We start from the raw sequence: 23,303 nt of genomic DNA, 5'->3' as shown, positions 1-23,303 counted from the left end.
AATCCTATAACGCTATTTCGCCACCGCAAGAACGTTACAGTAAAAACGCTGGATTTGTTTAACCCCCTCCCCCTCTTCCTCCTCCTCCTCTCCTACTCCTCCTGCTTCTCCTCAACAACTCTATTTTCCTCACGCGTACAATCTCACTAAATTACTTTGCCCAGAGAGGCTTCAAAAAAATTCAAGAGGGAAGACAGTTTTCACATCTAATATTCCGACCAAATTACTTTTTATTCTACTATATTTTACTTTAGTCACCGCTTGGCGCCGATAGAGAGAGCTCCGTTTTCTCCGCGCAGGAATACACTTAGAGAAAACGGGAAAGTCGCGCTGATAGAGAGTGACGAGGGGTGACTAAGCTTATTCTCCCTTTACGCTCCTTTAAAAGCTTGAGGATGACTAAACGATTTCTTCTCTTCCTTCGTCACGTTTGCTTAGTCTCTCTCTCTCTCTCTCTCTCTCTCTCTCTCTCTCTCTCTCTCTCTCTCTCTCTCTCACGGTACTAGATTTCCATTTTCTTTTCTTTTTTTCTCTCTGCTGCGTATCTCGTTTTCTTTTTATCTCGCGTGTGTGTGTGTGTGTGTGTGTGTGTGTGTGTGTGTGTGTGTGTGTGTGTGTGTGTGTGTGTGTGTGTGTACGCTTCCTCCTTTCTTCAAAACATTCTCCTCCATGTAGCTAGTTTTCGGTAAGCCTCCTCCTCCTCCTCCTCCTCCTCCTCCTCCTCTTCCACCTCTTCCTCCTCCTCTTCCTCGTTTGTGGTAAAGACAAGGATAGCCATAATTGGGATGTGGAGACGATAGAGGAGGAGGAGGAGGAGGAGGAGGAGGAGGAGGAGGAGGAGGAATAAAGGGAACAGGAGTGAGAAGAGCAGAAGGAGAAGGAGGAGGAGGAGGAGGAGGAGGAGGAGGAGGAGGCATGGAAGAGAGGAAGAGAGAATGAGAGAAGGTAGCTGAATGGGAGGCAAGGAAGGCTAGGCAAGACGATGAAGGAGGAGGAGGAGGAGGAGGAGGAGGAGGAGGAGGAGGAGGAAGAGGAGGAGGAGGAGGAGGAGGAGGAGGTCATCTTCCCCTCATCCCTTCAAGACCTCCCTTAGCACGTTCTCTCTCTCTCTCTCTCTCTCTCTCTCTCTCTCTCTCTCTCTCCTTATCTCCTGAGTGGTGTTGAAGGACCTTTTTTTACCTCCCTTACCTCCTCCTCCTCCTCCTCCTCCTCCTTGCTTGCTTTCTTCTCGAGTCGCAAAAATGTGCCTCACTTTTGCCTCTAAAGGATAACATTTCTTTTCTTTTTTTTACTTTTTTCTCTCCATTTCGCTTCTTCTTTTATTTCAGTGTTTATTATGATTCTTCTTTTTTCTGTTTGTCTGTGTATTTGTCTGTGTGTTTGTCTGTAATTAGTAGCCAGGTAAATACAAGTAAATGTGGGTTAATTAGTTAGTACAGGTGACAGGTGTAATACGCGTCTTTGAATTCGTAAGAGAAGTAGCTCCTTATCCTTTCTTCTTTTTTTTACTTTTCTTTATCTTTCTCTCCGTTATCCTCCTTCCTAAACTCTCCTTTCTCTCCCTCATATTCCTTCCTTCCTTCTTAAAATCTCCCTTTTCATTCTCTTCTCTTCTGTTTTCCTCTTTCTGATTATCTTTCTTTTCTATATCACGTCTCAATTATTTTTTTATCTCTTGCTTCTTCCTTTTCTTTCCTTCTCTCTAACCTTTGCATTCCCTTCTTTTTCCCTATTCCTCTCAGGACGTCCCTCTCTCCTGCTTCCTTCCTTCCTTCCTTTACTTTTTTTCTAATATGCTTCTATATTATAACTTTTTCTTTCTCCTCTATTTCTAAACCTGCATTCATCTACCTATCCTCCATTCCCCTTTTCATCCTTCTTCTCTTCCACAAATGACGAACATCTCTCATATCATATCCTTTCGTTTCCTCTAGCTTCTATAATCTTAACTACCTCTCCTCTCCTCTTCTATAATCTCGACTATCCTTAACCATCTCTCCTCTCCTTTAATCTCTACTATCTCCTGTCCTCCCCTCTGCCTCCCTTTCTAAGCCGTGGACAGCGATCACGAGTTCGAACACGTTCTGGCACGGCTTAAACTGGTGTTAACTCTGCCGCTCGTGTGTCCGGAGGCGTGCGTGTGTACTGTGTGTGTAAGCGAGTTGGCCACAGTTGATGATCTCCTTTCCCCCCTACTCCTCCTCCTCCTCCTCCTCCTCCTCCTCCTCTTCGCTTATCCCGACATGTTCCTGTCTCCCCTCGTCCCTCGCCTGAAAGTGGTGGTGTTGGTGGTGGTGGTGGTGATAGTGGTGATGTTGGTGTTGTTGGTGGTGGTAATGGTCTGATGTCACGTTTTGTTTGTTTCTCTTTTGTTTTTGTGTTTTTTGCGGCTTTTTTTGGCATTTTGTGAACTTTATTTTTTTTTCATTTTCATTTTCTTTGTTTTATTTTTTTGTAGCTGTTACTTTTACTATTTTTACGGTTTTTTTACTTATCATTATTATTATTATTATTATTATTATTATTATTATTATTATTATTGGAAGTTCGTTCGTGTCCTGTTTTCATTGTCTCTCTTTTTTTATAAGTGATTAGTTACAACTTTTTTCTGAACAGTTTACGTATGTTTTTTTTAACGATGATCTATCCTTTTTATACACACACACACACACACACACACACACACACACACACACACCTTGATTACGACGCTTGTGCTTTTATAACGCGATACAAAAAAATACAAAAAGCGACCGTCATTAAAACGATGTTGGATTCGCAATTTCACTAAAGAAAGAAACAAAAAATGAAAACGGAATAAAAGAAATCAAGAAAGGAAGGGAAATGAGAAGAAAAAGTCAAAGAAAGATAAAAAAAGAAACAGGAGAAAGAAAGAAAAGAGAGAAAGGAGGGAAGGAACAAAACAAAGAGTAGAAGAATAAAACAAGAAAAAAAAGAGGAAGAAACAATACAAGAGCGAAAAAAAGGACGGCGGATGAAAAATTAGAACGAGAGAGAGAGAGATAGAGAGAGAGAGAGAGAGAGAGAGAGAGAGAGAGAGAGAGAGAGAGAGAGAGAGAGAGCACATCACTTACAAAGGGGATACAGACGCGTTCAATACATGTTCCCATCTATGGATCAGACTTGTGCTTCTGTTGCTATGGAAACGTTATCTCTCTCTCTCTCTCTCTCTCTCTCTCTTCATTGAAAGGATCGCTTGTTACTGCAGACCGACAAATGCTTCTTTTTTTTTTTTTTTTGTGCTTTTAATGTTTTTTTTTTTTTTTAGGCTCAAAGCAAAAATAAATTAATGAGCGATATAAAGCAGAGGAACTCGAAAAAAATAATGACGCGTTCCTTTGCATGAAGAAACCTCCTCCGAGAAAAAAAAAAGTCCCTTGTGCATATTAATAATGATGATAAATGATGATAACGATAGTAATAGAAGTGATAGAAAGAATAATGAAGATATATAATGGTGATAATCATCGTCCGTTACTTGCTTCGTTTTTTTTTTCGTTTTTCTAATTATCTCATTTTCATTATATTTTTTTACGTGAACTTTGTCGCAATCCATCCATTTTTTTTTTTCTGTCGCAATCCGTCCATCTTTTTTTTTTCCTTTTTTGCTAATCCTCCGGCATTAATTCTTTCCTTCTTCTAGCTATTTTTTTTTTTTTTTGTATTTTTATCATCATATTTACGATCAATGATTTTTTTATGTCAAAGTTGCAATTCGTTTCTATTTCTTCCGATTTATCTATCTAGTTATCTATCTGTTAATATTTCGGTGCTTTGATCATGTTTTTTTTTTCCTATTTTATATTTCTTTCCACCTTTTTATACGTAGATACTTCCGGAAAATAACTATTCGTCTCTCCTCTGTTATATAATTTTATCTGAACTATATTATTCGTTTCCTAATTGCTGTTTATCTTCCTCTTCTACCTTATTTATATTGTCCTTTTTTCTTTTCTTTAAAGCTCCTAATTATATGACAAACGTGAATCTTTTGCCTGTCCTTCAAAAACTAAAAAGACCTCTTACCAAAAATCATCAGTTATTTTTTTCATTAAATTTCATATCTATAACTTTTCTCCTAAATAATTCGTATAAAATAAAATACAAAATACAAAGCTCCTATTTTTTTTCCTACTAATGCTGAAAAAAAAACTTTCTTCCCACACAAAAATACTGACTACTTATTCTTATCTAAAACACACCTATTCTTTTCATATATCATTTCCCTAATCAGTTTCAAGAACACGCAACAGTCTAGCTTAAAAAATCACATATCACCAAAATCACTCTATGGACACGCTATCCTCTTGCTAAGCGTCATTAAATAAACTATATCACATGGCTCTAAAAACACAATAACATTCAATCTCGTGAAATATTATGCTCTCGTCATGGCAAAAAAAGTTTAATCCATCTCACTAATCATCCATAACAAGATTTAATCACTGCCCATATCTGTCCTTATAATACCTTACACTTTATATACACCTGTTGACTGCAATAAAGGGTTAGACAGGTAAAAGTACACATAGGGTTTAGAATACACGTGCGACAGGTAAATACAGGTAAGTGGTACACACAGTTGGCCATGCAGACGCACAGGTACACAGGTAAGACACGAGGACAAGGGAGCAGGTGAGGTTACAGGTAGTCACATAAGTATTACAGGTATGCGTGAGGATATGATTACAGGTGTGGTTACAGGTACACGTGCATAGTATTGAAGGTGAGAATTAAGCTCCAAAAAAAAAGTAGTAATATATGATGACAGGTGATTTTCTTTTTCATTATTTGGAAATTCTCTAAGTAATGAACTGAGGATAAAATTACTGCTGAAACTTAAGCAAAAAAGCAATACGAAAAGCAAATTCAAAAGTTCCAATTAACGAAAAAAAATATGTTGGAGGGAATTAAATTTTGGACGTACTACAAGGAAATTCTTCAGCCGGTAATCTTTACAAAATTTACAAAACCTAATTATTTACCTTACAAATAAACAAAAGAACACGGCCCACAAACATGAAGACTAAAAAAAGGGAAAAAAAAACTAGAAAAAAAACAGCGGAATGGTGAAAAGATCAAAGCACAAACCAACACAAGAACACACATCAATAAAAACGGAACACACAGACACAAACAAACACCAACAAACAAACAAACACGAGAACGGGGGAGTACAGGGGAGGAAGGAGGAGGTGAAATGAGAGAGGGGGGCACACACACAAATGAAGAGAGGGAGAGAAACGGGGGAGAGGGAAGGAGAGGGAGGGAGAGATGGAGACAAAACATTTACCTGAGAGGGAGGGTGACGGGGGGTGAGATGGAGGGATGCTGTTGGTGTGGGCGGCGGCGGCGGCGGTGGTGGTGGCGGCGGCGGGGGCAGTGGTGGTGGCGATGGTGGTGATGGAGACGGCGGCGGCTGTTGTGGTGGAGGCAGCAACGGTGGTGGTGGTGGAGGAGGAAGAAGTGGTGGTGGTGGTAGTGGTGGTGGTGGTGGTGGTGGTCAGGATCTTTCCACCTACTTCATTTTTTTTTTGGTTAATTACGACAGGTAAGTTTCACAGGTGTTGCAGTTTTTATTATTATTACTATTATTGTCTTTGTTTTTTGTTTGTTTGTAAGTTAAACCCCGGCACGGATCTCTCTATCTCTCCCTCTCTCTCTCTATCTATCTCTTTCTCCTTCCTTCTCTCTCTTTCTTGGGTCAAAAAATGTGAAAAAAAATTAACATCTTCAGCAAAAAACATGAAAAAAATCACCCAAATTCTCTTTCCCTCAAGTGTCTGCGATTTTCAAAGTTATTACAATCATTTTTTTTTTTAAGTTCGTGAAATAAGTGACGAAGTTCTTGGTAAATATTGCTTTTCTTCTATTAAGTTCTTTATCCAATCCTTGTCAAGTTTGTCCTTAAATCTAACAAAACGGCAGGAAAGGGTAGGAGAGAGGAGGAGGAGGAGGAGGAGGAGGAAGAATATGAGTAGGACAAGGATGAGGAAGAGGAGGACGAGGACGAGAACTAGGGATGTAGGACTTGCAGTAGTAGTAGTAGTAGTAGTAATGGTGGTAGCAGTAGTAGTAATAGCAGTAGTAGTAGTAAAAGTAGCAATTGAACTGTAGTACCAATAAAAATAGTAATAAAAGTAGTAGTGACAGAAGCAAGTAGAAGAGGTAGAAAAAAAACACGAATCTACCGTTTTTTAAGAGGGCAAGAAAGATGAGTGAGAAAAAATAAAACATGTACTCAAAATACTCTAATAGTTCTTGTGAGAGAAAGAATGCCGAGTAGAGGAGGTGGCGGAGGTTAAGGTGGTGAGAGGGGAGACTGAGGTGCTTCATGGTGCTGAGAAATGGGCGGAGTTGTGTTTCAAAATTGGAGGTGTTCGTGGCGGTGATGGTGATGGTGATGACTTGGGTGGTGGTGGAGGTGGTGGTGATGACTTTGATGTTGATGATGAAAGTGGAGGAGGTGAGATTTTGTGAGTCTATCCTCGCTTTGAAAATGAAAATGACGGAAACTAAGAGACGAAGAAGAGGAAGAAAAAAGGGAAGAAGAAGGGAGAAACGAGAGATGAGATTGAAAGAGAAGATGAAACAAGAATAGAGAATGGATTGATGGGAAAGAGAATGGAAAGAGAAAGAAGGAAGCGATGGGAAACAGGAAGAAAGAGGGAAGAGAAAAAAAGTGAATAAGGAGGAAGAGGAGGAGGAGAGAAAGAAAGGACACAGGGAGGGAAACGGATAAAGGGATGAAAGGAAATTAAAGAACGTAGGAGGGGGGAGAGGGAGAGAGAGGGAGAACGGAAGAGAGGAGAGAAAGAGAGGGAAAATGAATTAGGGGGCGAGAGGAGAAGAAAGAGGGAAGGGAAATGAAATAAGAGTAGGGGAGGAAGATAAAAGAAGTGAGGAAAGGAGAAAAAAGAGAAAAAAGGAATGGAGGAAGGGTGGGAAGGTAAAGGAGAAACGGAGAGATGAGAGAAAAATGATAATAGAAGAGAGGAGGAGAAAGGAATAGGAGAGAGAGAGATGAAAAAAATATATAAACTGGAAGAAGAAAGGAGGAAGAGGAGGAAAAGGAAATAGAATAGATAGGAAGATGAGGGGAAAAAAGGCAGAAAGAGAAGGAAGAAGGGAACAGAACGGGGAAAGAAAAGGAGGAGAAAAAAGACGAAGAGGAAAACGTAGCATGGAGGAAAAGATAAAAACAGAAAAGGAAACTCTCAGCGAAGAAGGAAAAGGGAGAAAAAAAGGAAAACATCGAGGAGGAAAATATGAATAAAAGAGAAGGGAAAATAAAGTATGTAGAAGAAGGAAAAAACATGAAAAAGTGGAAAATGAAGTAGAAGTAAAGAAGATGAAAAAAGGAGAGAGAGGGAAACAAAAAGAAAAGAGGGGAGGAAAAATGGGGAACAAAACAAGAAAAAGAGAGATGGAGAAGGAAAATGGGGAATTAAAAAAGGGCAGAGGGAGAGAGAAGGAAAAAAAATAAAGTATAAAAATGAAGTACAAAGTGAAGAAGGGAGAAAGGGAGGGCGAGGGAGAGAGAGAAAGGGGGAGGAAAAAGGGAGAGAGATGAAGAAGGAAAAGGAGAGGAAAAGGAGGAATAAAAAAAAGGGAGCAGAAAGAGAACGAAGGAGGAAACGAAGAAGCTGAAAATGAAGTACAAGTTGAAGATGATGAAAAAGGGAGAGAGAGGGAGACAGAGAAAGAAAAGGGGGAGAAAAAAGGGAGAGAGATGGAGTCGAAAAAGAAGTACAAAGTGAAGAAGATGAGAAAGGGAGAGAGAGAGAGAGAGAGAGAAAGAAAAGGGGGAGGAAAAGGGCGGGAATGAAAATAAAAGGGCAGAGTAGAGGGAGGGAAAAAAGGATGTGGATTTAATTATGACGAGTGGCAGAATTTAACTCACTCCAACTTGTACATAAAATCAATACGGGAAAAAGAGTCGATATTTCACACGGACGACGATAATTAGGAAAAGGTAAAAAAATAAAAGACACGGAATACGGGAAACACGCAATAAGGGGTTCCAAAAAAAGCGAGACACAGGGAAAGAAACAGAGGAATAAACACGTATTAAGAGAAAAGGAAGAAATAAATAAATGAAAGAAAGGGATGATAAGGTAACGAAGAATTGAATGAGGGACGAAAGGTGAAGATAATGGCGATGAAGGAAAATAATATAACAACGAAAATAGGAAACAGATGAAAAACACGAAAATATGTAAAAAGATAAAAAAGAAAGATAAAAAAGATAGGAAAAAGAAATATCCGAGGAAGAGAAATAGGAAGGAAAAACTTGTCTAGAATTATTGATACGGAGGAAGAAATAGAGAGAGAGAAAGAGAGGGAAAAGAAAAAGTAGGGATAGCGGAGAGAGTGGATAAAGAGATGGGAAGAGAAAGAGAATGAGGGAGAAAGAGAGAAACGAGGAAAGAAAAACGAGAGAGAATTGAGTGAGACATGACTGAATGAGGAAATAGAGAAAGAGAGAAAGTGAGAGAATGAGAGAGAGGACTGGAAGGAGCAAGAAAGGATTTGAAGGGATCACAAAACAGCATCAGAAATAACTTGTAAGCAAAAAGAGAATAAAGGAAAAAAATAAAAAGGAGGAGAAGGAAGAAAGACGAGAGAAATGCAGAAACAGATAACGTAACGAGGAATGGAATGACGGAAGAGGAGAAATGAAGAAAATTACGATGAAGGGGAGGAATAAAAACGAAAATAGGAAAGATGAAAAAAAGAATAAAAGGACATTAGCAAGGCAACAGAAGCTAAAGGGAAGTGAAAAACAGATAAACAGACAAACAGACAAGCGGACAAAAAGCCAAACACACATGGATTTTGACAAGCAGACAGATACACGGATAAAACACGGACAGACAGACAGACAGGCAAACAGACAGACAGACAGGTTCACAACACGTCCCAGAACACGAGAGAAAGGAAAGGAAAGAGAGGAAACGGCAATGCAAGAGGAAATAAAGGAGAGAGAGAGAAAGGAGGGAAAATATAAGTGAAAGTCCTGTCGGATACACGTTCTCCTCCTTTATCCTTTCCTCTTTTCCTCCTTCCTTTCCTCCCTCATTCTTTCCTTCCTTTCCTCCTTCCTTCCTCCCTTCACTGACCATCCATTTGCAACCTAACTTACCACGAGAGTTTGTCTCTGTCTGTCTACCGACCTGTCTGTTTGTCTGTTCGAGAGAGAGCGAGAGCGAGAGCGAGAGCGAGAGAGAGAGAGAGAAAGTCCGCAGTGGAAAAGGGAAAAAAATGAACGAAGGGAGAGGGAGAAGAGAACACACACACACACACACACACACACACACACACACACACACACACACACACACACACACAGGGGAAAAACAGGGGTATACACTGGCCACGCGACTTACAAACACACACACACACACACACACACACACGAGAACACACACGGAAACACAAAAAAACGTTGATGTTGCACTAACATTGCCACTTCGCGGAGAACGACGAAGATGAGGACGACGACGAAGAAGGGAAGAATTAAACAAGAGGAAGATAAAGAAGAGAGAACACACAAACAGAAGCGGCGGAAGAGAGGAAGAGGAAGGAGAGAAACAGAACAGAACACTTGAAAGAGGAGAAAGATAACGAAGAACGGGAAGAAGAAGAAGAAGAACACGAACCAGAAGGCGAAGTAGAAGAACAGGTATGAGTAGGAGGAACAGGAGGAGGAGAAGGAGGAGGACAAGGATACAGGATACGTGCGGAGTCCTCAAAGGGGTCAGGGGTCAGAGGTCAAAGGTACAAAAGCTTGGGATAGAGACGGTTCCAGGGGCAGCGCTAACTGAGCAACGTCTCACCTCTTCCGCTCGTCCCCGCACACTGAGCCTTCAACCCCGACGCTACCAGCTCGCCAGTCGCTACATAAGGGGGGGGCGGCGCTGAGGGGGGCGGCGGCGGGAGGCGAGCGAGGGGAGAGAAGCGAGGAGTGAGAGAGGGGAGTTAGCGCAGCACAAGGCGAGTGAGAGAGAGTGGGAGGGTGATGCGAGGGGGAGAGTGAGGAAAGCTAGGGTAGGAGGCCACTGGTGGTGGTGGTGGAGGTAGCGCGGATGGGGTAAGTGACGGGCGGACGGACTCACGGACAGATGCGGACGGAGAGAGACGGACGGAGGAAGGGACACACGTACGCAGGGATGAATGAGGATGTGAATGAACGGACAGAATGAGAAAGACACAAGTAGACACACTGTCAGACGGACAGGCGGGCGGACAGATGCGGACGGAAAGAGACAAGGGAAGGGACGTACGCAGGGATGAATGAGGATGTGAATGAACGGACAGAATGATAAACAGACACAAGTACAGACACACAAACAAACGGACAGACGGACAGATGCGGACGGAAAGAGACAGGGGAAGGGACGTACGCAGGGATGAATGAGGATGTGAATGAACGGACAGAATGAGAAACGGACACAAGTACAGACACACTAACAGACGGACGGACAGATGCGGACGGAAAAAGACAGAAGATAAGACACACATACGCAGGGATGAATGCGGATGTGAATGAACGGACAGAATGAGAAACAGACACACGAATGAGTAAATGTGTAGTTGACAGACAGATACAGACAGAAGATATGATGGAACTGACATAAGGTAAAAAGACAGAGAGAACAGACAGAGAGAGAACAGAAACTGAACACAAGAACACACGGATAAATGAAGATATGGATGAAAGACAGAGAAAAAGACAGACAGAGAAATGAACAGAGACATACCAAAGAACAGAGCGGTGGATGAGTAAGTGAATAAATAACAGACAGACACAGAAGAAATGAAAGACATGAGCGGTTGGATATACAGACAGACGGATAGACAGATAGACAGGCCACCCTCTCCTCCTTACTCATTCCCGACCAACCCATTCACAGCTAAGACATGACCCACATAGAGGCTAAATAAAAGGAACCATTGAGTCATTACAACCTGATATGACTTAACTAGTGTGACATGACTGAGTACTCTTCTGATCCTGACTCTTGACTCGACTTACGATCAACCTACTGTATAATGAGGTGACTTAATCGTTATGTTAAGTAAGAGAGAACTGAACCAACTTACTATTAACAGAAACAAACAGATAAATACGATAAACAGATAAAAAATAAAATAATAAATAATAACGGACACATAAAAACAGATAAGAAAATAGAGAATAGAGTATAATAAATAAATAATAGAGTAAATGATAGAAAAAGAGTGTACATATATTATTCCTACCTGAAATTAACGCCAAGAACTATATAAACGAACAGGTAAACGAGACAGGTGAACTAATCAGCTATCAGACCATCAATTAAACCCGCAAACATGAGATTTCTATTGTCTTTTTTTTATAATCTGCGTAACTCTGAAAGGCTAATTGAGTCCAGATACGTGTCCTGATCATGTAGGGAAAGATAAATACACACACACACACACACACACACACACACACACACACACACACACACACACACACACACACACACAGTTTTGCTTAATAGAATGAAGTCAGTCAAAATCTAATCGTTTCATCAAGTCTCCTTCTCTATCTCCTCCTCCTCTTCCTGCTCCTCCTCCTCCACTTCCTCTTCCTCCTCCTCCTCCTCCTCCTGCTCTGACTGACTTTCCAATCTATCCCTAACTCCCTCTGTACCAATGTTCCAGTAAATAATTCTTCATTATTTTCATCGTATTCTGAAACTTGTTAACTACCTCCGTTCCTCTCCCTCTCTCTCTCTCTCTCTCTCTCTCTCTCTGCTTAGGCAATATTCACATTTGCTCATCCCTATATTGCTATTGCCAGAAACAGACCGACCGACCGACTCACCTGCATTTCTACTCTCTCTAATCTTTCAGGAAAGTTATTTCAAAATGCCACGCAAACTATGAGTGTGTCCTAGATTTCTCTCTCTCTTAAACTGTTGCTCTTGTTTTATTGTGTCTGTTTTGCTTTGGGATTTGCGTTTGATATCTACATGTGACGCATTTTTTACTTCTTTTGTTTCGTAAGGTTGCTGGATGGACGCGTGTTACGAAAGTCTGCTGAAGTGTGGAGAAATCTCACTTTTACACACTCACACACACACCCACACACACACCCACACACACACACACACACACACACACACACACACACACACACGTCTCCCTTTTCAGTCATCAGTGTCTAATGATCAGAGGAAAATGAGGTGGACATCAGGTGAAAAATATTGCCCACTGTCTCGTTATTTTCTCTCTTCTTAAAAGGCGAAAAAGATGGACAGTTTCATGAGGATTTACAGCTCTAATTATGCCGCTGTTGTTGTTGTTGTTGTTGTTGTGCTTCATAGTTTTGTTATTAGTGTTTGTGTTGCCATTTTTCGGTGCTGTAGTTGATGTTGTTCTCCCTGTGTGTTACTTTTTGTTGTTTGCTGTTAGTGTTGAGATAACTTTGAATTGCATCTCTTTTGTCTTGCCATTTTTTATTGCTGTTATTAAATCTGCTCCTCCTCCTCTTTCTCCTGCTTTCGTTTGTGTTTTATTCATCATTTTTATTTCCCAGCAAAAGGAGGCAGCTCAGAGGGACGAAAGAGCAGGAAATTAAAAAAATATATATATAAAAAAGCTATTTGTCATCACTCGCCACTCGACACATAAGAATAAGTCCCCATACTTATCCTTTCCCGGAACAAGAAAAAGACGGGCGGAAAAAAGACTGATATAACATTTCAATAATAGAGCGACATTTGTAACATCCGCTGGCAAGGCACGGACAGACAGACGGACAAACCAACCTCCTGCAATTAATTCTGATGAGTAATTGTTGAAAAAGGAAGGGAAAAAAAAGAGGAAAAAAACGGACAACACGAGAAATAACGAGAAAAAAACAAAATAGAGGAATACAGATAAAATAAAATGGTTGATGTAGAAAAAACTAAAAATAAAATAATGGAAGGGAATAATTATTACGTCAACGTGTAAGTGAGAAAAATATAGACTTTTAGTGACATTAAAAAGCGAGGTTGAGAGGTCGGTAAAAATATATATTAAAAAAAAAAACACTTAATAATGTACTCTTGCTCTCTCTCTTTTTCTTTCTCCAGGAGTCGCAAAGCCGTGAGAGAGAGAGAGAGAGAGAGAGAGAGAGAGAGAGAGAGAGAGAGAGAGAGAGAGAGAGAGAGAGAGAGAGAGAGAGAGAGAGAGAGAGAGAGAGAGAGAGAGAGAGAGAGAGAGAGAGAGAGAGAGAGAGAGAGAGAGAGAGAGAATCACAGAAAACCATCGCATCACCGAATTTCAGGGCGGACTTAGGAAAACGGAGATTAAACGCAAATCTAAGAAACTAAACCAGAGGAATAAATAAAACAAACAACATATAGTAACACACAAACACACTTAACAAAACATATAAAACATAATGGAAAAAAAAGAAAAAAAGGGAGAATGAAACACAGATCTAAGAAATTAAAATAGAAGACTAATAGAAAAAGAACTTACCTCAACGCAAACACACACAAAAACTAAAATAAATAAGGAAAAATAATTGAGGAAAAAGAAAGAATTAAAGACAAATCTAAAAAATAAACCACAAAAAACTGAAAAAAACTACATTAACACAAACGACCACAAACAATAACGAAAATATGTAAACAAAAAAACGGAATACAAGAGAAAAAAAAAACAAGGAAGTAGAAAACAACGAAGAAAAACGAAGATACATAAAACAAAACAAAACAAAAAAGGAAAATAGGATGAAAAAAAAAAGAAAGTAGAAAATAATAAAGAAAAACGAAAATATAAAACAAGAAAAGAAAAAGAAAACAAAAAAAATGAAAATGAGAGAAATAAAGGAAGAAGGAAGTAAATAAAAAAAAAACAAGGCATACTAATCATTCCCTACTTCATTTACCTATTTCCCTATTTACCTTTTAACCCACATAGGCAAGGAGACAGAAGAGGGAAGCAGGAAAACGAAATCAGGTAAGCAGGTAAAGGGTCCAATCCCTCACGAACACATGGAAGGAGAATCCAAACCCTTATCAAGCAGGATCATAAGGACGATGGTAGTAAGGGAAAGGATTGGGGTACTGTATAGCCTTTTTTTCTGATCCTTCTCCCGGTAAGACTGAGAAAGCTATAATGAGCAAGGTTTTAATGGATGTTAGTGAGGAAGAAGTGTATTGAGGGGAACTGGAGCGGCTTCGTAAATATGTATGTGTGTTTTTGGTTACTTATTAATTATGTTGTTTGTTTATTTATTCAGTTAATTAATGTGTTCTTTACTTTACTTTACTTAATTTACTTCCTCTTTTAGTACTTTTCTTGACTTACATTTACATACTTTACTTTACTTTTTTTTTTTTTGGCCATTCTGCTTCGTTATATCTAATTTTTCCCATCTCTCTCTCTCTCAACAAAGACATTGCATTTAGTAATAAACAAACTAATAATACCAACACCAATACCAATAATAATAATAATAATAATAATAATAATAATAATAATAATAACAATAATGACAGCAATGATGAGACCGAGAACGCGATTGAGTTATTGTTAAAAGGATATTTTTTTCCGATACGATCACTTATTATTAAAGATTACACGGACGCTGTTGATTGCTTAATGATTCCCGAGTGTCGCAAATCATACAGCTGATACGTGTGTGTGTGTGTGTGTGTGTGTGGGTGGGTGTGGGTGAGTGTGTGTGTGTGTGTGTGTGTGTGTGTGTGTTTTGTTTTGTGTTTGTGTTTTGTGTGTTTTATGCGTTTTATGTGTGTTATATATTTGTGTTTTCTGTGTTTTATGTGTTTGTGTTTAATGTGGGCTTTATGTTTATGTGTTTTAAGTGTTTATGTGTTTTATGTGCTTTTTATTGGTGTTTTATGTTTTATGTTTTATGTGTATGTTTTGTATTTGTGTGTGTGTGTGTGTGTGTGTGTGTGTGTGTGTGTGTGTGGGAAATGGACAATACTGCTACATACAATCATAAATACCGCAATAACAACATCACTAACATTATATCGATAACAATAACAGTAAGAACAACAATACACAGATAAACAACAATAACAACACCCATTTCATCATCATCATCATCACCATCGTCATCATTACCATCTTCGTCCTTTCCCTTCACCATCATTAGCTACGAGATAAGTAATACAGATAAAATGAGATAGTGAATAAACATAAATAAAACGATATAGATAATAGACTTAAATAAAACGAGACTGAGCATAAAGTGAGATAAAACAAGATGATGAATAAACAGAGACAAATCGAGATATAAAAAAATAAATAAATAAAAAACGTTATCGAAGAGTATCAAGTTTGGACCTTTAAAAATTGGTCAATCAGGTAAGGTCGGCGTCTTGTTATGCTTTCTTAATTATGTCTTTCTCTCCTTTGGCCTGGTGAAAAGGAGGATAATCTCTCTCTCTCTCTCTCTCTCTCTCTCTGTAAATACGCGTAACTTTCATGACTCGCTTCCCACAAATGCCTAACTTTATCTAATCGTTCTTTCAATCAAAGGCCGCTCTAGTACCGAATATTTGCTTCCAGGAGTGATAAGCTGAGAGAGAGAGAGAGAGAGAGAGAGAGAGTATATTCCAGTTTTCTCTTTTATATTGGCCTGAGAACGAGCTTACTTCTTAATTTATAGTGGTGCGCACACACACACACACACACACACACACACACACACACACACACACACACGACGCTGCTTGGCCTAATACATTGCGAACCGTATTTATATTTTTGTGTGTTAAGATCATGATGACTAACTACACATAATGACTTCCTCTTTTTTCTTTCTCTTTCTCCTTTCTTTAGTCACCTTTCATTCTAATTTCCTTTCCCATTTTCTTCCCCTTCTTATATATTGGCCTCTCTTCTCTCAATTCCTAATCTTTCTTTTTCATCCTCCTTTAATTCTTCTCCTTCCTTCTCTCCTTTTCCTACAAGATCATGATTAGTAACTGCACATAATGACTTCTTGATGAATCTAAAGCGTAAAATTAATAACACATCATCAATATTAGCAAAATATCTAACTTATGCACCGAGAGCAAGCAAAAAATCGACCAGATCTTTGCTTGGATAGAAGGCATGATAAGCGTGACTAATCGCTCGTGAACGGAACTTCACATACGAGGCAAGGCAAGGTTGGGGGAATACGGTAAAGCTGCGCGTGGTCTTATTGCTCATCTCCGTCACATTGATACATAACACGAATCCCTGAATGGAGAATAGGAAAGCGAACCAAGGAAACAAAACTGAGAATAGGGAAGGGAAACGAGGAAAGCAAACGTAGAATAGGAAACAAAACGTACATAAATTAGAAGAAAAAGGGAACTAAGGAAAAAAACACTAAGAATATAAAGAGAGGACAGTAAAACCAAGCGTAAAAAGGGGAAAGAAAACTGAATAAAACTAAGAACAGGTAAAGGAAACATGTAACACCAAACATATATTAAAAAAGGAAAAGGAACAAAGAAATAAGAATAGAACTGAAAAAAAAAATGAGTAAAGTCAATATAAGAAAGGTAACCGAAAAAGAAGCAAACTTTAGATTAAGAAACAGAGGGAAAAAAAAACAAAAGAAGGGAAGAAATGAACTACTAAAACACAAACGAATAAAAGAGGAAATAACAGAGAGAGAAAGAGAAAGAGCAGACTTTAGATTAAGAAATAAGAGGAGAGTAAAACCAAAGGATGGGAAGAAAAGAATTACTAAAACACAAACGAATAAAAGAGAAAATAACAGAGAGAGAAAGAGAAACAGAAGGAGAACTAAGAACCATAAGTAACATTGAAAGGGAGACTAAACAAACCCAAGGAGGGGGAGACAGAAAAAGACATTATCATCAAGAGGAAATAACAGAGAGAGAAACAGAAGGAGAACTGAGAACCATAAATAGCATTGAAAGGGAGACTAAAAAAACCCAAGACGTAGAAGAAGGGAGAAAGAAAAAGACACCAGCATTAAACCACCAAAGTCAAGGCGCTGAATACGTAAGTCCGTCTATTAGAAAGTGAAAACTCGGGGTCCAGGAACTTGAGCTCACCTTTACCTGGCTTTACCCGCACACACACACACACACACACACACACACACACACACACACACACACACACCTGGCGATTCCCGCAGCTCATTAAGAGGTGGACATTCAAGGATGGTGGGGGCGCTTGGTCAGAGTTTTTCGTCTCTTCGTCTTTCATGTAAACGAGACGATACTGTGTGGGATATTACTTTCTCTTTCATTTACAGGTGTTTACAAATCCTTATTCACGAAACTGCGTAGGACTTTGTTTTTTTTTCTTTACTTATAGGTGTTTACAAATCCTTATTCACGAAACTGCGTAGGACATTGTTTTTTCTTCTTAATTTACAGGTGTTTACAGTTCCTTCTTTACGAAACTGCGTAGGATATTTTTTTTTTCCTTTATTTACATGTCTTTACAGTTCCTTCTTAACGAAACTGCGTAGGATATTGATTTTCTTCTTCATTTACAGGTGTTTACAGATCCTTCTTAACGAAACCGATTAGAATATTGCTTTTTCCTTATTAATTTACAGGTACGAGTATTTACAGTTTCGTCTTAACGGAATTCAGTAAGATATTTTTTTTTCTTCATTTACAGGTGTTAACATTTTCTTCTTCGTTTACAGGTTAATGACAGTGATAAACTATTTCCTCCTTGATTCATTTACAGGAACAGCTTCTTTATGTCTTCTTGTGACAATACGAAACTTTTTTATTACTAGGAGACTCACGAGGATATTCTCTTCAAACGTTATCAAGAGTAGTTTGTTTATGTCTTCTTGTGGCAATACGAAACCTCTTTTTTCTAGGAGACTCACGAGGATATTCTCTTCAAACGTTATCAAGAGTAGTTTGTTTATGTCTTCTTGTGGCAATACGAAACCTCTTTTTTCTAGGAGACTCACGTGGATATTCTCTTCAAACGTTATCAAGAGTAGTTTGTTTATGTCTTCTTGTGGCAACACGAAACCTCTTTTTAATAGGATACTCAGTAGGATATTCTCTTCAAAAGTTATCCGCACCCAAAGGAGGAGAGTAAAATAGCAAATCAAAGTTCATAAATAGATTAAGCCCGAGACCGAGTTAGCAATTCACATCCAGAGCCAGATACAACCAACTCACTTTGCTATTGAAAGGCGACACTATTCAAATGATGAGCTATTTAGGGACATCCACACCAACAATAAACATAAAAATCCCACTTCCAGAGTTTACCAATAGACCAAACGCAAGCAAGAGGGAGTGAGAGTTTCGAGCCGCCTCTGATCAGCGAACTCGACAAAACAAAACACTAACGCTAAGGATTTTCGAAGATAGCCTTACATTAATAACTGGATCGTCTCGGAATGCAGCAAAAGGGATCACACTCAATCTATCTCTCGTCCATCGCCGCGGTATTATCAACGCAAAAAGCTCCGGTGTGGACGAAGTGTGTGTGTGTGTGTGTGTGTGTGTGTGTGTGTGTGTGTGTGTGTGTGTGTGTGTGTGTGTGAGTGTGTGTGTTAGTTTCTATTTTCGATGTATGAAAGGGAAATATAAGTGTGTGTGTGTGTGTGTGTGTGTGTGTGTGTGTGTGTGTGTGTGTGTGTGTGTGTGTGTGTGTGTGTGTGTGTGTGTGTGTGTGTGTGTGTGTGTGTGTGTGTGTGTGTGTGTGTGTGTGAGGTTGTAGAAATAAGGATGATTGAAATAGCAGCAAAGGTAGTAGTAGTAGAAGTAGTAGTAGTAGTAGTAGTAGTAGTAGTAGTAGTAGTAGAAGTAGTAGTAGTAGTATAGTTGTTGCGCTACTTGTTATTGGTCTCTCTCTCTCTCTCTCTCTCTCTCTCTCTCTCTCTCTCTCTCTCTCTCTCTCTCTCTCGCCCAGGTAAGCCAAAGTAATTAATCAGTACTCAGGTGCATTGCTTGAGGGGAGAAGGGAGAGAGAGATGGAGAGAGAGGGAGGGAGAGAAAGGAGGGAGAGACGGAGGGAGGAAGGAAGGGGGAGAAAAGGGCTATCAAGGAGAGGAGGGAGAAGAGGGGAGATGGATAAAGATGGATAAAAGCAGAATGATTGATGAACAAAGAGATAGAAGCCAAATTAGGTTGAGCTTAGCGGATGAAAGATGGAAGAGAGGAGAGGAGAGGAGAGGAGAGGAGAGGGGAGAAGAGAAGATAAGAGGGGAGAGCAGATCAATAAGAGCAGGTGTTGGGGGTGACGAGGGAAGAAGAATATATGGAAAGGATAATCTTGTAATGGAGAGGAAAAGAGAAGGAAAAAGGATTCGATGTCGGAGCAGGAAATGAAGGAGGAGGAGGAGGAGGTGAAGAAGGGCATGAAGGAGGATGAGGGTGAAAAGAGGGAAGGAAAGGGGAATAATATCAATCTAAGGAGGAAGAATTAATGTTCGTTAGCGACACACGGCCACAAACTCCCTAATAATGAGGAACGGAGGAGGAGGAGGAGGAGGAGGAGGAGTTAGAGGAGGAGGAGGAGAATACAAATAATCTTTCCTTCTTTGGTTCTGTAAAAAAATAAGGGATAGATGTGATTATTGTTGTTTTTATTACTTATTGTTATTATTATTATTATCATCATTACTATTATTATTATTATTATCATTATTATTATCATTCTTGTTTTGTTTTAGTAGTATGATGGCAATAAGAATAGTAATACCAATAGTACATTTTTCAATTATTCACTTTCTACCGTATCAAGCAGTGACTTTTCCATATTTTCATTAACATTTTTTTTTTCTTTCCGTATCCACTACACCTTCACACCACCATCCATTCATTCCCTTCACATCTGCTAACATGATTTGACAACCTTTTTCTTCATCCTCCAAACCTGTTACATGTTTCTCACCGTTTCTATTCTTCACTTTTTTTCATTTTTTGCCTATCCTAATCGAAAAACATGAGTTGCTTATCATATTTTTCTTCACTGCGACAAACTAGTGGTAAAAAGCAAAGTAAGAGAAGGTTAGGTTAGGTTAGGTTACTAGTGGTAAAAGGCAAAGTAAGAGAAGGTTAGGTTAGGTTAGGTTACTAGTGATAAAAGGCAAAGTAAGAGAAGGTTAGGTTAGGTTAGGTTAGGTTACTAGTGATAAAAGGGTAAGTAAGAGAAGGTTAGGTTAGGTTACTAGTGATAAAAGGCTAAGTAAGAGAAGGTTAGGTTAGGTTAGGTTACTAGTGATAAAAGGCTAAGTAAGAGAAGGTTAGGTTAGGTTAGGTTACTAGTGATAAAAGGCTAAGTAAGAGAAGGTTAGGTTAGGTTAGGTTACTAGTGATAAAAGGCAAAGTAAGAGAAGGTTAGGTTAGGTTAGGTTACTAGTGATAAAAGACAAAGTAAGAGAAGGTTAGGTTAGGTTAGCTTACTAGTGGTAAAAGGCTAAGTAAGAGAAGGTTAGGTTAGGTTAGGTTACTAGTGATAAAAGGCAAAGTAAGAGAAGGTTAGGTTAGGTTAGGTTACTAGTGATAAAAGGCTAAGTAAGAGGAGGTTAGGTTAGGTTAGGTTACTAGTGGTAAAAGGCTAAGTAAGAGAAGGTAAGGTTAGGTTAGGTTACTAGTGATAAAAGGCTAAGTAAGAGAAGGTTAGGTTAGGTTAGGTTACTAGTGGTAAAAGGCTAAGTAAGAGAAGGTTAGGTTAGGTTAGGTTAGGTTACTAGTGATAAAAGGCTAAGTAAGAGAAGGTTCACATCATCCATTTCTTCACTGCAACGAAAAATATGAGCAAAAATTATGAGCTACCAAACACATAATAGGTTACTTCTTGCCCTTTTCTTCACGAGGAGATAATTAATTGCCCGGTTTTATAAGGCCCCTTGGATTCTCACATTAACTATTTCTAAAGGTGGAAGAGGGGATCAATCGGGTTCTAATGAGTGGTTCTTTAGGTTCACGGTACGGAAGAAGGGTCAGACTACCACCAGGGAAATAAAACTACTTCTGGAAATACCCACAACTCCTACGAAAGCCTTGTCAAATATGTGTTCTTGGGCCCCGATATGTCTTATAAAACGCAAAGTAAAAACAAAACAAAACAAGAAATGGTTAAAATATCTACTTTTCTTCACTGCGACAAAAATATCAGTAAAACCCAAAGTCAAAAAAAAAAAAAGGCTCACAAATCACCTTTTTCTAAACCTCAATAAAAAGCTAAGTGAAAAGGTAGCGTGGCCCTCTTTTGAAAATTGTGCGTCCTCCCTTCCGTCCCCAAGCTCTATCATACTCTATTCACAGTACGTCTTTACGGGCATTTTCTGCTTCATTATTCCTCAAGCCCGCCGTCCCTCCGCCCCAGAAGTAAATAAATAATGACCTCAAGACCAGCTTTTCATAACTTACCATAATATATGTACCTCGCGGCCTACCTTCCCCTCCCTCCTCTATCAACCCCCTACCCCACCCCCCATTCCAGCTCTCTTCTCCCCTTCTCCTCTACTCCCTCCTCTCCTTTGTCCATCCTGCATCCACCAAGCTACCGGAACCTTTCACTGAAAATGGTATGACCTGCTACTGCTACTAATATTAAAACTGCTTCTACTACTACTTCTACAGCTACTACTACTACTACTACTACTACTACTACTACTACTTGTACTCTTCCTGTTATAATGACATTGCTACTCCTACCACCGCTGCTGCTTATTTCGGTCATGATTCTGTTTTTTCTCACCCTACTATCTACTTGTCATTTCTATCCTTGCAACTATTATTTTTTTGCTTTATTCTAGAGGAGGTAAAGAAGTTCGTTGAAAAAACTGAGGCCGAGGAGATCCGACAGTCAGACAGCTGAATATATCCTGATAGACATATAATTAGACAAGTGCACTTTCAACTGGGAAATACTAGAGAACAAGAACCGGATAAAAAAATATAATAAATCACAAGGAGAGGAAGACGAAACCATCACCGGAGAATACATTGATAACACAAGCTACGCGAAACGAACTAAAAAAAAAGCAAAAAAAATACAGGTCAGGTAAATCAAGGTACTCATCCCAAGATCGTGTCGGCGGTAATTCAAATCGAAACAAGACAAACACGCGCAAACAACAACAGAAAGCAATATTGATAAATCGCTCCATCCCAGTTAAAGAACAAACACACTAATTCATGTATATCGTATGTATATGCATGATTTGTCAGGTGTGTCTCCGTCAACCCGGGCGCAGCAGGACACATTAATATCAACAACACACTGCGAGCAACACTACTGCTCTCCTTTTTTAGTAATCCATTTGCCTCCCCTACGAATACGTCTTAGGCTCGTATTGTCTGACGCGTTCGGTTATCACAACAACAATTTCATAAGGCCACAAAGGAGGTTAGTCGGGTTATCATGAGTGTTTTTTTACATTCATGGTGCAGAAGCCTTGTTAAACTATCACTTGGCTCAAAACTACCCATGGAAATGCTAACACAAAGGAGGTTACTCGGGTTATCATGAGAGGTTTTAACGTTCACATTGCAGAAGCCTTGTCAAACTATCACTAGGCTCGTCAAACTACCCATAGAAATACTAATACAGCCTCTACGAAAGCCTTACCGAGCTGTTTGAGACTATAGACCTTAATCGCTGGGCTTAAATAATGACACTTTTAACTACTACTAATAATAATAATAAGAAGAAGAAGAATCATAAGTATAAGGATAAGATTGCCAGGCGCTTTTTTGATCCTTTACTTTTATATTCGTCGTTAGAACAAATAAACACGTCTCACACAATAAGTAAATAAATAAATAAATAATAAAATAAAATAACCCCCCATTTCTTTAAACACCTGACCCCTCACTCTCATCTCCCTCCCCCAGCATCACTTTCTCAGCATCCTCAGTGACGCTCAACATCACATCTTAAAAGTTACCATGACCTTAATTAATTTTTCACCTTACCTGCGTGGCTTACTCTCTCGCCTCACTCACCTGTGGACACACCTTCGCGGTAAACCAATAATACCTGCGTAAACACCTGGACTACATGCTAATTAGTCACTTTATGGGGGAAATACATAAGGGCTGGAGGCTGCAGAACGCTTAGCCTCAGACCTTACTATTATTTCCGATTGGGGCAAGAAGAACCTGGTGTCCTTCAACGCCTCAAAAACACAGTTTCTCCACCTATCCACTCGACACAATCTTCCAAACAACTATCCCCTATTCTTTGACAACACCCAGCTATCACCTTCCTCAACACTAAACATCCTCGGTCTATCCTTAACTCAAAATCTCAACTGGAAA

General features: G+C 39.3%; 1 protein-coding gene across 8 annotated transcripts in view; it reads right to left on the bottom strand.

Annotated features, from left to right (window-relative positions):
* The window catches only part of LOC127003454 (GTPase-activating Rap/Ran-GAP domain-like protein 3), a 300,826-nt gene extending 290,948 nt beyond the window's left edge, over window positions 1–9,878 (bottom strand). For 3 of the 8 annotated variants that reach the window (XM_050870164.1, XM_050870165.1, XM_050870167.1), the window contains exon 1: window positions 5,315–5,977. The gene's annotated coding sequence lies outside the window, so the exon portion shown is untranslated. Of the gene's footprint in view, window positions 1–5,314; window positions 5,979–9,860 lie in introns of those variants that run through there. The other 5 variants (XM_050870166.1, XM_050870169.1, XM_050870163.1 and 2 more) reach the window with 4 other exon arrangements.
* Between the last annotated feature and the right edge of the window lie 13,425 nt (window positions 9,879–23,303).

Source organism: Eriocheir sinensis, chromosome 25 (assembly GCF_024679095.1).
Source record: "Eriocheir sinensis breed Jianghai 21 chromosome 25, ASM2467909v1, whole genome shotgun sequence".
NCBI classification, from domain to species: domain Eukaryota; kingdom Metazoa; phylum Arthropoda; class Malacostraca; order Decapoda; family Varunidae; genus Eriocheir; species Eriocheir sinensis.
The sequence above is the reverse complement of the archived record's forward strand: the minus strand, read 5'-3'. Positions and strand labels throughout refer to the sequence as shown.